Genomic DNA, 11,663 nt, shown 5'->3' with positions numbered 1-11,663 from the left:
TGACATGAGACAAAGTATATGTGAACTGCTGTATGAAAAGTGAATTTACTCTGTAAATCTTCACCCAAATCCTAATAAAAAAAAAATTTAATTAAAAAAAAAAAATCACTGCCATTGAATCATTTCCAACTCATAGGGATCCCCACCCCCTTTGGTTTCAGAGGTGATCTCTACGGAAATAGATTGCCCAATCTTCCTCCTGAGGAATGGCTGGTGGGTTTGAGCCTCCAGCCTTCTGGTTAGCAGGCAAATGCCTTAGGCACTACACCGTCAGAGCTCCCTAGATAAATAAAAATTTTAAAACTCATGGGACAAAAAATAAGCAATGAACAAGCTAAACAGAAAAAAAAACCTGTATTTTAATATATTATGCAAATGTCAAAAAATAATTCTTTAAATATAATAAAAATATTAATAATTCTGTGTCTAAAATACCCTATTATATCAACAATTTCACATTTTACACTGGAAGAAAGAGCCAAACAATACTATTTCATTCTTATTGTTGCTAACAAGAGGGACATGGCTCAATTTTTTTTTTTTTTTTTTAGCTATAAGAGTAAAACCACCAGGGGAATAAAAATAAGATGTCTAACTTCTAAATAACTCAAATAAAAAACACCTAATGATTTAAGAAAATGTTCAGGAGACAATAGCAAATGCAAAATAGTAAGTGGAAAAATCAGTATACAAAATTGTGAACATATTATTCAACCTTCAGAATACGAACTTATAATAATAATTCAATGAACTATTTGAAAAGGTAATGGTTGACTATGTCTGATTGCACACTATTGTGTTTTCTAAGTTCTTTACAATGAGCATTATTACTTTTATAATCAGAAAAATTAACATAAACATAGAAATAAAAGTATCTCACCTTTCAGAACTCAATTAACAATAACCTCAACTATACATAACCCACTACAAAATACTAAGCAAAATAGATTCTGAGGTGCCAAAATACATGTCATAAAGTCCATGTATAAAGACGTGGATACTGTGGCTATGAAAAGAGATCCTCATACCTTCTTTTACACATATCTTAATTCCAACAAACTTGGTTATCTGCTATTCCAGTAGTATTAGGAATGTAAGACACACTGACAACAATGTAAACTGACAGCCCTTGGCCTAATAGCAGGAAAAATGACAAAAATTAAAATAAAAAAACAGACAAAGACACTCAAAAAGCAGCCCAGGAGCAATATAGCAGAAACACCCTTAAGCAACTCAATATACCTCTGTAAAGTATGATAACAGATATTCACTACCACTCAGAATTAAAGCATGTTCAAAAGAGTACAGACTGGTTGGCTGAAGAAGTCAGAAAAGTTCCTAATGCCTTTTGGGGAGGAGGAGATCATAAATGTTAAAAATTAAGAGTTAGAATGCTTGAATAGAATATCCTAATCTACAGCAACTCATTCTGTGAGTTCCACATAGCTGAAGCCTTACTATGTTGAAAAGGGATTTATGGTTGGCTACGTCAACCAATACAAATCTGGAGAACAATCTCGAAAGAAATGATTAATGACTGTTTCTTTCAAGGAAGTTTAAAAAATAAGTAACCATAGGCCTAATCAGAATCAGTGCTAACACAGCAATAGCTACTAAATGCAGCCAGGTTCTGGATGTTTTTGGCTTAAATCCATATTCCCAGCAGGATTTAGGTATCATGTAGGTAGTTGGGACCTGTCAGCTTTCAGGGTAAAGCCAGCAGGCCCCATCCCATCCCACTGAATCAATTATGAACCAAGAAAAATTTTTCTACCTTCTTCATACTTGCCTCTTTTGCTTCTGCCTTCAAAACTGGGGCTAGTAAGACAGGGAAGAAACTGATTATGTTTATATCTGTGGAACTAAGATTACACAAACTGCCAGCACTCCATTGTTTTTGTTTTCAGTGTGGTTATCACAAAACAAAAACAAAAAGAAAGCTGCTACCTCTGCAGCCTGATTATTTGACAACATACCTGAATATTTCTTCCTTTTTCAATAAAGCAGAAGATACCCTTCATTGTGTTTATCTAGAAGGTACTTATTTGCTGATACAGGATTAGTTACTATTTCTACATGAGAGCTTGACAGAGTCTATCTAAGGAAGCTGTTTCCTGAGCTACTCTAGAAGCTTCTCTTTGATTTGACATTAGCCACAATTCCAAGGAAACGCACGCACTGCCATGGAGTCTGATCCGACTCATAGCGACCCCGCCTTGGGTTTCTGAGGCAGTATCACTACGGAAATAGATTGCCCAACCTTCCGAGGAGTGGTTGAATTCCAAGAAAGAGTTCTTTAATTCCCCATCCTCCATATCCCCAGGACTAATAAGAAAAAAACATAATCCCAACCACAGTTAGTGGCCCTCTAGCACTCTGACCTTCAGAGCTTCTGTCTTTTGTTTTTCATTTAAATAACCTTACAAGGTTCCCCCCTCATTATGAAAGTAATACATAATCACTGTCACAATTCAAGCAGAAGATACACGAAATAAAAATTAATAATCTCTCCCCCCCTTACACCCTCTCACAGCCCTCCCAAGGATACCAATGTTAACAGGTTGGTGTATAATTTTACTACTTCTTCCTAAACTTACACAAACATACATATGCAGGGATTTTTGTTTTGTTTTGTTTCCAAACAAAAAATAAGATATTATGTATACTAATATGCACCTTGCTTTCTTTATAGTCCTAAAAACATGTCAGGGACACTTTCCAGATTTATAAGAATATATCACATTCTTTTTAATGACTGCAAAGTATTCCATAATATGGATGTTCCATAATACACTCAACCACCCCCTCATTCTTTTCCAACTCACAGACATGTAAGATAGATCCTGTACTTTAATTTCAGTAACATGGATTCCTAGAGGGGGGATTTCTCAGTCAAATGACACATTTTCAAATGTTTAAAATTGATCTTTACACAAAATTAATTAATAAACTTTCAGAAATTCTGTTGCCTTCTTCATTATGTAAAAGGGTGGCATAAACCTTTCACAATACTTTGCATATTTTATTTTTTTAAAGCACACATTATGTAAAAAAAAAAAAAAAAAAACTCCCCTGTCATTTATGCCCATGCAGTTATAAATAAATAAATGCTTAAGTTATGGCTGTGATGGCCAGTTAAATCACTGTGCAAATGCTTATGCCTTGGTTTATGAAAGTAGTAATTCATTGTGGAAACTCCACCCCACGGCCATGTGGCAGCAGTAAAGCAGCTCTTACATCCTGTATGTGACTCCCTCACACTGTGTGACTATATAGAGATGGGGACCTACATATTTTCTGTCAACAATTAACTAAAAGAAGATGAGATGAGTAAAAAGCAATAGCTGATAAATTGATGGTCATTTGGGTTTCTAATATCCACACATTATTTGTAACACAATGAATAATTCTGCTGGTCTATACTAGAGACTGTTTTCCATACAAATTAAACCTATAACCAATAAGTTGCTATTATTTCATGAACCTTTCAAAAACATTGTCTTCAAATATTTCCCAAGAGAATCACTGGTTGGATCCCACTTTACATTTTTTCCATCTGAGATTCAGACTCTAATTGCAAACTTATATTTTAAAAAAGCCTTAAAGAAATATAGTGACCAAAGAATCTCTTTAAAATTTAACCTCAGACCTCTCCTAATATTCTAAAGACCTTAGGACCACCAGAGATTGTTAAGACACAGCAAGTTTGATACAGAAGTATGTGACATGCAATTAATCTCCATTCATACCCTGCTCTACTTGTCAGCAAACAAAGGTTCTGCTTTAGAAGGGGATCTGAAGACTTCAATTAAAAACAGTCAGCTAACAAGAAAATAATCTAAGTTAAAGGAAGGTGGCAGGTGCAGAAATGAGTTGTTTACCAAAGTGTCAGTTTTGAACAATAAAGGACTGCACATCAAAAATGTCGAAGGAGTGAGTTTCACTGCAAGCTTCTGAAAATAAAAAGGAGTTTCTACTAAGGCTGCACACAAAACTGAAGTACAATTTAACAAGCTTGTAAAATAGGTTTCCTTTCATCAAATGACAGATATCAGAAAAAAAGAATCGCTTTATATCTTTAAATGCAAGGGCAAAATTAAATTGCTTGCCACAGTTCCTTCTGTCATGGAAACCAAAAAGACACACAAGCCCACTCTCACAAGGCTAACACTGAACCAGCAGCCAACTCAACAGTAGAGGAAAAGGCGGAATTGCTTCTTCTTAGAAACACAGATTACTACTTTTTACCTTGCAAATCGCTTTCTATTCCTAAATTTTAGACTCACTCAGTTCATAATTAAAACAGATTTTGGAAACCTCACCTCAAAAGAAATATCTAGTTGACATTTTTTACATAGACGCAATCCAGAACGGAAACAGTGCTACAAGCAAAGACCAAAAAACTTACCAAATATTTGATTAGGAGGAATTTACATCAAAATAATAAGGTAATGGAGATACAAAACCAATTAAATTGAGAGAAACTGAAAAAACAGTGCTTGGCAAAAGTATGACCTGCCCAAAGCAAGCCATCTGTTAAATATGTGTCAAATACATCACTTAGATGCCAAAAGGCTTAATTCTAAATGGTTTCCTCCTGAGGTCAGGAACGCAAAAACAGGTAAAAATTACTTTCACCATGAAAAGTGTGACCTGAGAAAATGCTTGTGCCCAGTAGTGAAGTTTCTTTAGAGTGTTGAAAGGTTGTGTCCAGTGTTAGTGAGTATGATCTCAATTTTTTACAAAGATTGCTTAGACACTATAGTTTGAAAATGAACACACCACAATGGGACACCTCTAGAAAAGGAAGAAATGTAATACTGAGAATAAGCTAGCTCTGGGTTCAGTAATGAGACCCCCAGAAATCTGCAGGCTGATAAAATGAGGCCTGGGTTTAAGCTCTGACAAAAACTCATACTGACCCAGGCCTTGACCAAAAGAGGATCACCTCCAGCAGTCCCTCACAGACCCTCAGGACCCGTAAGCAGGAAAGTGAGGATCCTCTGTGGAAATGGACCAAGGGAAAGGGATGCTAATGTGGTGGAAGAAAAACTGGTTTTGGAGGTTGAAGATTCTAGAAGCCTTGAGTGTTCTAGAAGGAGGTGACGGAGCTGAGAAAAAAACCTGGCCGTGGGAGCCTGTGGTGTCTCTTTTCCTCCCCTCAGCTCAGCACTTGAGAGGCTTTCCAGAGGGGTTGAAGGAGCAGGCCAGGGGCTGGGCCAGGGCATTACCTTCCAGGAGCCAACGGATCTCCTCAGGGAGAGTGACGGTGGCCTGCATTTGGCTGGGACGGTAGGGGGCCGGAGTGTGACGCGGGAGAGGGGCGTGAAGGCCTGCTCCAAAGGCCGGAGGGCCGGACGACGAGGGGCAGCGCCGCGGAGCCACCTGTATCTCCGCCGTCGGCGCCAGCCGCTGCTGCCCCGCCAAGCCGCAGGGCGGGGCCGCGGTCCCCGAGCGCGTTCAGGAAGTGGCGCGCGCGGTGGGTCGGGGGCGCGCTCCGTGGAGCTCGAGGCCAGGGGCGCAGCCTGAGGTTGGCGGTGGGGCGTGCCGGTGCGCGGAGCCCGGGGCACTCACGCCGGCGGCCATAAGGCGGGCAGATGGAGAGGGTGGAGGGGCAGGAGGGCTGCCCCACGCAAGGCGAAAGGGCTTTTCCCCATGCCCTTTCCCTAACCAAAGACTTCACAGAATTCTAAGGAACCACGTCTCTTTGGCACTTTCCGTTCTAAACACTGAACAGTTAGTTGGCCTAAAGGCTTGGAAGCCACAGTCATACTTGAAATGGCAGGCAGGCAGGCAGAACCCAAGAAAAAGGTAAGTCTGAGACAAGAAGGATCATTTTGATCCTGTCCACACTAACTGTGCCCAGAAAATGAGGGCAGAGACTCTAAGAGAAGCACAAGAGTTAAAGTCAGCAAAGGTGAAAAATATTACATACAATCCTGCAGTAACAGTATAAACCATAATCTCCGAATAGGAGCTCTGGTAGTGTAGTGCCTAAGGCACTTGACTGCTAACCAGAAGGCTGGCAGTTCAAACCCACCAGCCGCTCCTCAGAAGGAAGGTTGGGCAATCTACTTCCCTAGTGATACTGCCTCAGAAACCCAAGGAGGGGTGGCTATGAGTCGGGTCCCACTGGACACATAACAACAACAGCAACAACTGAGCTGGTACATAGGCATGCAAGCCCAACAGGTGAAGGAAGACAAGTGCGATTGCACCCCTGAATATATATAGGTTTGACAGAGGATATTTATACATAGTTTTTATATGTGCTACAAAAATATCCATGAATATAATAGAGCATACAGGTGGTAAAGTTATGAAAACTTCTTAGCCATACCGAACACCCTGAAGTAATGAATCCATGAGCCGAGCCAGGGCCATAGTCTCTGGGGACCCAAAGACAATATTCTACATCCTACTTTGGTGAGGAGCCACTGGGGTCTTAAAAGCTTACAAGTGTTCATTTAAAGTGCAACTATTGGCTTCTCCCTGTCTGAAGCAAAGAAGACTGAAGAAAACCAAAGATGCATGGAAACAATTAGTCCAAAGAACTAGTGGACCACTCAAACCTCAGCCCGCACAACTCTGAGACCAGAAGAACTAGGTGGTGCTCAGCAACCACAACCAACTGCTCTGAACAGAATCACAATAAAAGTTCCTGGATAGAGTGAGAGAAAATATATGAAACCACTCAAAATCATTTAAAAAACAGACCAAAATCATTTTAAAAAAAAGACCAGACTTACTGGTCAGATAGACTGGTGGCATCCCCCGAGGCGATGGCCCTTAGTCACCCTTCAAGCCTGGAACTGAACACACTCCCATGGCTCAACTTTCAGCCAAACAATAGACAGGCCTATAAAGTGAACGGGACCTCTGGTAGCATAGTGCCTAAGGCACTTGACTGCTAACCAGAAGGCTGACAGTTCAAACCCACCAGCCACTCCTCGGAAGGAAGGTTGGGCAATCTACTTCTGTAATGATACCACCTCAGAAACCAAAGGAGGAGTCGCTATAAGTCAGGGCCGACTTGACGGCGCATAACAACAGCAACAACATAAGGTATAAGGTGAACAATAACACTAGGGAGGTATGTACCCTTTAGAACAATCAACAATACCCATCGAAAGGGCAGCATTTGCCCAAAGAGAAAGCTCAGAAGACAGGAAGGGATAGGAAAGAAGGATGAATGGAAACAGGAAACATGAGAAAGAAGTGGGAAGATTGCTGTGACATTGTGGGATGGCAACCAATGTCATGAAACAAATTGTGTCTGAACGGTTACATGAAAAATTAAGTTGCTCTGCAAACTTTCACCCAAATCACAATAAAAAGTTTTAAAAAAGAAACCAAGGGCAGAACATTCTCTATCTCAGGTAAACCTGGATGTTTGAAGGGCGTGATTGTCGAGTCCCAATAAATAATATAAAGCTACTAACATTTGGGAGAGTTGGAGCAGAAGCAGCAGCAATGGGCACAGACAGACAAAGCGCCTCTTCCTCCCTAAAGTGAAAAGGATGTGAAGAAAGGAAGGGGGCAGCCTGGTGGGGAAGCTGGGAGAGAGGGATGCGGAGCCCTTTCTCTCTAAGAGCTGACAATAGGAGGAGAGTGAACGAAGATAAGGACAAGATCACAGAGGACAGTTCTCTCTTCCTCACTCAGTACACAGGCGTCACTGTCCTGGTTCTGATACCATGCTGTAGTGCTCCAAGATGTTTAGTTAAGAGTGAACAGGATCTCTCTGCATTATTTCTTACAACTGCATGTGAATCTACAATTACCTCAAAGAGTTTGCTTTTTCAAAAAGTACACCACAATAGGCCAAGTGTCATGAAAAAGGTATAAAACACCATGGGAGGAAGATGGATATAAGGAAAGGAGCTAAGTCTGGTGTATGTGTGTTTAGTGGTGCATGTGGCATTTGAGATGGGCTCTGAACAACACACTAAAATTTGAAGGATCAGGAGGGCTTGGAAGGACCAGAGAAAACAAAGTCAGAAAAGCCCTCGACTACTTGAGGAACAGCTAGTAGCCCTCTTTTAATGGAATGGTGTAGGGGAACTACAGCTGTCCAGCAGGGGCAGATTACTGAGTACTCTGTCCCTATCGTTGTTGTTGTTGTTATGTGCCATCGAGTCGGACCCGACTCATAGCAACCCCTCCTTGGGTTTCTGAGGCAGTATCACTGTGGAAGTAGATTGCCCCATCTTCCTTCCGAGGAGTGGCTGGTGGGTTTGAACCACCAGCCTGCTGGTTAGCAATCAAGTGCCTTAAGTATTACGCTACCAGAGGTCCTATCAGGGATTGTAAATTTGAAAAGAGGCTTTGATTCCGTAGAAAGGTGCTGTGGAGTTGAAAGACAGATGGCAAGCCATGTTTACAAGCAGAATCTTTGATGTGGTGATAAACTGTGAAATTGTTCACTATAGATTGGTAAGTAAGCATAAGTAAGTCCATGCTCACCTTGCTTATTAGTTTATCCAACACTGCTGTCAAGAAAAACTGAAGCTTTATTGTGAAGGTGGCATAGTGCCTAAGGTATTTGATTGCTAACCAGAAAGTTGGTGGTTCAAACCTACTAAACACTCCACAGAAGGAAAATGAGGCAATCTACTTCCACAAAGATTCACTGCCTTGGAAACCCGATGGGAGTCACTATGAGTCAGAATTGACTCGATGATGATGGTTTGGTTTGGTGTCTGTACCACCACAACTGTTTTTTTGTTTTAAACCGAAAACTTAACTAAAACAAACAAACAAAGCCCCTCCTACATGTAACTCTAGCACTTTGCCTTGCTTTCCTGCTACAGAATGGAAGAAATGTTAACAACCCCCTCCTTCTTCAAAGATAATTGTATCACATGCTAATATAAACTACAAGCTGATGAGTTGTTTGATAAGGAGCAGTAAGCCCAGGTAATTGCGCATCTTTCTTCGCATGGCTTGTCTATACTGAGGAAAACATCAGAAACTCACTGCATAGGTATTCTACCTCCACTCTTCCTCACCGAAATCTCTGGGTTTTAGATAGGTGTGGGGAGAGGGAGGTGTAGGGTTGGATAGTATGTGGTAGGTGACTGGCAGATTCCAATACGGTATTGTCATGTTGCATCAAGTTTCCTCATTGCAGACAGAAACCTGCCTCCACACATGAGCGCAGCCCCTCCTTAATCATCTGAGGGCCCTGGTTCAGCAGTCAGCCTCACTCCTAATGACATTCTGTTAAATGGACAAATTCCTTTGAAGCCTTGTCCTTCTTTGAAATCCAATTTCGCAGGAAGCCAAATCTGATTGGAGGTAGCCATGGAAACCACACCAAGGAGTCTTAGAGGAGGTGGAGAGAGGCAAGGCAAACCGTGATAGTCAAGAGTCCTTTACTTCTCTGTTGGAAATATCAAAGGGATCTGGAGAGGTTGGCAGCAGACGAGTCCCTGCCCGGGTCCTGTTCTGTGTGGCTGGGTACCATGTGGCTGTCATGGAAGTAAGCAGCCAGCTGTCTCCGCACACAGGCAGGGGGATGGAGCAGAATACACAAATCCCAGGTCTGTCTGCTTCCCTCTTCCTCCCCTCCCCCCAGCCCCAATTCCAGCAAGATCTTAGCATCCCCTTCTTAGCTGCCCGCCCCTTAAAGGCAAACAACAAAAGAATGACAAGGTTAAAATGCAAGGCCCTTACTGATAAGAGGTCCTTTGGAGCAGAGGCTAAGAAATTAATCTGAAATTCCTTGTAATTAGATAAGATAAGGGTATTTAAAGAGATGCAGAGCAGTCAGGAATGGAGTCCAGCAGCCTAACATGCAGAAAATATACCCGCTTGTCACTGGGGCCCCTAACACACTGTCAGCAAACAGAAGACACAGAAAACAAGGCCCATGCCGGCCGCTAGGCTGCTAGGGGAGGCTGTCTATATGTTCTCATGCCAGGTGGGCACTCACTAAATATGCATCCATGGGGTGTCCAGAGGGCTCAATCAGGAAGAACAAAAGCATCTGGCACCCAGAATGGCGTGGAATGGGGACAAATGCAAGCAAAGCAGGTGCCGACTGGTACTGCTCCACCCTGGGTGAAATGGGTCTGGAGAGAAGACTGCGGAGGGCAGGCTCTCGGGCTTTATTCCGAGCTGGTTATTGATCCCTGGACACTAGGTCATGACACACAGAGGAGCTGACGCCTGCCCTGTGGATGTGCGGCCGCTGCATCTCAGCCTCTCGGTCCCAACCCCATCAACCAGGTTTATTGACTCTTTTATTGACAATGCTGAGGCCTAATGAGAATAAGAGCTGCACACTTCATTAAGGGCTGTGGAAGAAGAGATGATACGTCCTGTCGATGCCAAGAACCAAGCTCTCTGTGTGCTTTGCAGGGCCCCAGAAACCAAATCTCACGCCACCACTAAGGCAGAGGAGATGAACATAAGATGCTAACTTGGGCCTGTTACCTCAGTAGTCTTCAAATGCAGGGTTTTCACAGCTTGCCAGAGCCGCCTCTTACTAATTAGTTAACCTCTCGCCTTAGGAGGGTTAGTTAATTGACACAACACACACTCACACAAATGCACTTCTGATGGTCTCTCCCTCTAGCTCACACTCCTAGCTTCTCTGCACTAATACATACAACAAAATAAGCAGGTTCTCATATCAGAGATCATTCCCATAAGCAGGTTCTTAATGAGACAGAGCCTCAAAACAGAATGAGGAACTACTAAAACTCAAAAGAATCTTCCAGGTGAACAAATGAAAGATGCGGAACAGACCCAGCACCCTGCGCTAAGCCACTCAGCTCACAACGGGGCTGTGCTGGTATTAGAATCCAGATCTCTAGTGCTAGTCCAAAGCTCTCATAGAACTGAATAGCTGAAATGGATAATTACAGCCTGAGCATATCTGTGAAGCAATCATTGTTAGTCCTCCTCCAAGAAACATTTCTTTCTTTGTTTTTTTATCGTATCTTTCCATCACTCTCATTATTTTTCCCTATATTCCTCAGTAGCCCCCCCCCTTTTTTTTTTAATCTCCTTTGCTCATCCCTTAGACCACATTAGATATCCCTTATGGACACTGCTGAGCTCTGTGAAGACCCTAAGGACCATAGAGGTTGCTGAGTCTGACATTTTCTGTCTTTGATTGGTTCTCTTGGGAATCTGAGTTGGGGGGTGGGCTCAGAGTGTGTCAGCTGCAGCCAGATGATGCCTGGTGCTGAGTGAGATGTGGAGGCAGTTTACATGGTTAATCTGCATAGGGAGGCAGGTGGGAACAAGGCCAATTTTATAGGCTAGGTATTTGCAGACATGATAACTTTTGAAAATTCTATAAAAGGAACAACCATTTCTTTGGGGTTGGGGGCTATTGTTGGGTGCCCTGGAATCAAGTCCGAGTCAACAACACCATGTGACAATAGAACTGCCCTGTAGGGTTTTCTTGGCTGTAATATTTTTGGAAGGAGATTGTCAGGTCTTTCCCCTGCAGAGCTGCTGGGAGGGTCCGAACAGCCAACCTTTTGGAGTACTTAACTGCTGTGTCACCAGAAGGGGATGAGGGGATTAAAAGAAATTAGTAGGAGGATGAACTTTTTTATTATTATTACATTTTATTGAGATATAATTTATGTACAGTGAAATACACACAACTAAAATGACATGGGTCAGTGCTTTTTTTTTTTTTT

This window comes from Orycteropus afer, unplaced genomic scaffold (assembly GCF_000298275.1).
Source record: "Orycteropus afer afer isolate SDZICR_OR568_19922 unplaced genomic scaffold, OryAfe1.0 scaffold00085, whole genome shotgun sequence".
Taxonomy (NCBI): domain Eukaryota; kingdom Metazoa; phylum Chordata; class Mammalia; order Tubulidentata; family Orycteropodidae; genus Orycteropus; species Orycteropus afer.
Note: the sequence above shows the minus strand (reverse complement) of the source record.